Raw genomic sequence first — 3917 nt, 5'->3', positions numbered from 1 at the left:
GTGTCTTCGAATAAGCTAAATAAGTAATTTTTCACCCACTCTTGTGAAGTGGCTGCACCTTACAGCTACTTGTCATCTTCATAGTTCCATAAGACCTCTTTGATTGTCCTAGTAAATGGTGCTTTCTAAATCAATAGCTCTATGCTCGATTTCTCTCACATCCTTTAAATGGTAGTTTCTCCTCCATATTCATCACCCTAGCACTCATGATGTAGGATGTCATCTTCTTTAGCCCCCTTGTTGAGATTGTGCTACTTGTGTGGCTCATGGGGTGGATGCAAGTGGTTGGGGAGGTTGTATTATCTTGGGTCATTACTCTAGTGGGAGAAGAGCAAGAAGTCCTTGCACAAGTATAATTCCTTTGATGGTGAGCATCATCATAGGCCCTTTCCCATGTCTGTGATGTTGCATTTCATCCTTGAGTGGGTTTGGTCACTCTCACAAGAGTGAGAGTGATGTTCATCCTCTTGATTTTTGCCCTTGTCTCCACCCTCCTCATCTTTACTGTGGTGTTCTTCAATATCCTCATTACTAGACCATGTACCTCTACTCTGATTGGATGGCACTTAGGTCTCATTGGTGGAGGTGTCCTTAGCATTGTCCTCAAGTGGCCTATTCCCTTTGAATCTACCTTGTATGGTCTTCTCTCTTATTGATGGCTGACCTTGACCAAAGGCAGAAGAAGAGTCTCTATGGCATAAGAAATTTGGGATATTTCACCCTTGCCTTGGTGGGATCTTTATGTTTGCCAAAAAAGTGGACGGGATCAAGTGGTTTGCTTCCTATGAGCCATTTCTATGGTGAGAGCGAGTTCAAAGTACTAGAGATGAACAAGGATTGTAGTATAAAAATGAAGCACCCACATTTTATCTAAAGTTAGTTAAGGGGGTTCATATCGGGGGGGAAAAAGCCATGTGGCATGTTATTTGTTGCATTATTAGTCCACCACTTTTCACAATTGCTAGCTCACATTTTGTTTCTATTGAATTCTGCTAGAGCAGCGGCACCTATATTTTCCAATGTGATTGAATGACTAAAGGTGCATCTATAGAACAAATTGAACATTTCAATGAGGTAGCTCCTTTTTTTTACCTCATCCATGGCAAATATTCTCGAAATATGCACCTCGAGTATGATAATGCAACTTCTCATACATTGTGTGCTCTAGATTTCTAAGGATCCATACTTCTCAAAAAATTATGATCCATGCACATACAATACATGCTGTAAAAGTATGAGCTATTGACATTATATTTGCAAAACTAAATTGTACACACAAAAATAAAACACAAAAAGTGAAGTTCATATAGTACCATGTAATGGGTCATGTTTGTTTTTCCCCATGCCTTGACAACTAATTTTGTAAAATCTTCAATTACTTGATGTATTTCATAATTTGAAGGATTTCTTAATTGTTTCAGCATTATGAACACAAGCTTATTACATAAATATCAAACTTTGGCAGCACTAGAATTCTATGTTGGGATCTCTTTCCAAGTCCAAATTGCACTTGTATAGATCTTTCCAAAGCTCTCATTTTAACTTAGATACCTGTAGGTCATGTTAGTTATTATGAATCCCTTGACCTTTGTCTCACTCATAGATATCTTCTAGGCTACATCATGAGTTAGCCCTGATGCCTTTTGGACTTTTTGGATATTAACCTTGTCTCCATGCACATCTATGGAATTCAATGACCTCAAATTTCTCCGTTGATACTTGGTGCCTAGAAGGAGGTTTCACTGTATACACATAATTGATGTGCTACTTTAAAAGCTTGTCAAAGATGCACATGGGGAAATGTAGAGTACAAAATGAATAGTATCAATGTCAATTGGAAATATGAGTTTCCAATTCTTATCCAAGTACAACTAATTTGGTCACAGCGTTCTATTGTTGCATACCAATGTTTCTCCATTCCATGTGACATATTCCAAGGACTTAGAACAATTGTTTGCTTTCATATACTATGAATAAGATAGAGATGCCACTACCTTAGTGTCAAAATTCAACATACACTTGAGTAGCTTGAGATCACCACCCAAGTGTTGCTTGATATTAAATTCATTGAATCTTTCCACACAAAAATTCCCATCATTTGCTTGCCGACAATTATGTTGAGATAAGGAGTTCATTAAAAGATCCATGGCAGCACATTGTACATATCATTAGCCCCCTTAACTATTGTTAGCCACCAAATTTCCTTTTCCAAGTGTATAATAAATTGAGGAACGAGTGTTATGTCTTTAGAATAGGGCATTATGTAATTCATCATTGTAAGACCTACTCTCTCTAGCTTGGATCCCTTCACAATTTGAGCTTCACAACAAACTCCAAAGTCAAACTCGTGCATGATAAACATACTTTACAAAAACATATTAGAATATAGTACATTTTATAATACTAAGAATATTATATTACAATAAGACAATACATTTTGTACATTATACCTTGTAGAAACAAACCATTGTGAGGTCGATAAAAATATTGTTAAACTCATCATATTCATAGGAAATTTGGTTCCTTCTACTTCCATATGTCCCTATATAAAAAATTATCATCCAATTGATGCATTTCGTATTTATTGTATAAATCTAAGTCAAAACAGATGAGTCTAAACTATATATTTAATCTTATTGTGAGTTAGTGCATTTGCTATCATGTTGTATAATGCCTTGTAGATATATTGACTAACCCCAATTGTATTACGAGCTATTTGAAAATTTTCTATCGATAAACTATTAAGGATGTCCATAAGAATCCCATTTAAAGTAGCAAGGTGGAGTGCTTGATGTTGAGAGTCTCTCAAAATTGCAACTAGATGCTTGTAATCTAAGAACCAACTTTAGAAGCTCCAACTTTGTACTGACCCTCATCTTGGCCTTTGGCATCATTCGCAAAGTTTCTTAAAAAAGAAAACACATTATTAGGGAGGTAGTAATTTTAGATTGCCTTTCAATGGGAGATCACATATCTTAAAGCTTGCACACATATTTTTTCCACTCCATCATTCAAGAATAGTGACAACATTGGGAATAGTTGATATTTTCTTTCCTTGTAGCCCATGGGACTTTGCTTGCACCTTTGCAACATTGCCTTTACAATATTCTTATTTTCCTCCATTTGCTTCAAGAGTGATCCCAATGAAGCATTCTCCTCCTCCATGGTTGAATTTCTTTATGCATCCTTTGCCACGTCATATTCCTTGTCTTTGAACTTCTTTAGTTCACCTTTAAAGCCTATACACTTTATTCTCTTGGACTTGCAAGGTGCTTTGCAATACATTAAAGAAACTTAGGATTCTAACAAAGATTGATGATAATTATATAGCATTGATTGATAATACTGATGCATATGAGCATTTGCAATGACCTAGTAAACCTTATTTACCATTCCCAACATAAGTGAACAACGAAGATATTTAATTAAAAGGTGGATCTAGCCTAGTGCTAGGGTCATTTGGATATAAGGAACCATCTACCTAGTATATCAATATCCCCCCCCCCCCCCCCTCTAAACAATATTAAGAGGCATGCATCTAGGTCATGCTTGGTATAAGGGGTCTTTGTAATAGCATGCTCTTCATCCACACAAACATGCAAATCCACTTTCCTCTTAGAAAGGCTTAGGTCCCTAAGAGGTTCCGTTTGGAAATGTAAGGTAAGGGATAAAATTATGTAGATTGATTTCTTCACCGTAATATTGATTTGGAAGGATTAGAAGGCAAAACAAAGCATGAAAATGCTTAGATGAATGTAAAATATTGTTAAGTGCCTTTAGAGTTGGAAAAGACAACTCTTTGAGAGGGGAGAAAAAAGTCAAGTTTGGGGTTAAAATTATTCTACCTTGTTGACATAGCACTTGGGAGAAGTAACAGAGCATAAAGTGATTATGTAACTATCTCTAGAGCGTCCTAG

This window comes from Lygodium microphyllum, chromosome 10, assembly GCF_053477565.2.
Source record: "Lygodium microphyllum isolate KBCC chromosome 10, Lygodium_microphyllum_v1.1.10, whole genome shotgun sequence".
NCBI classification, from domain to species: domain Eukaryota; kingdom Viridiplantae; phylum Streptophyta; class Polypodiopsida; order Schizaeales; family Lygodiaceae; genus Lygodium; species Lygodium microphyllum.
Note: the sequence above shows the minus strand (reverse complement) of the source record.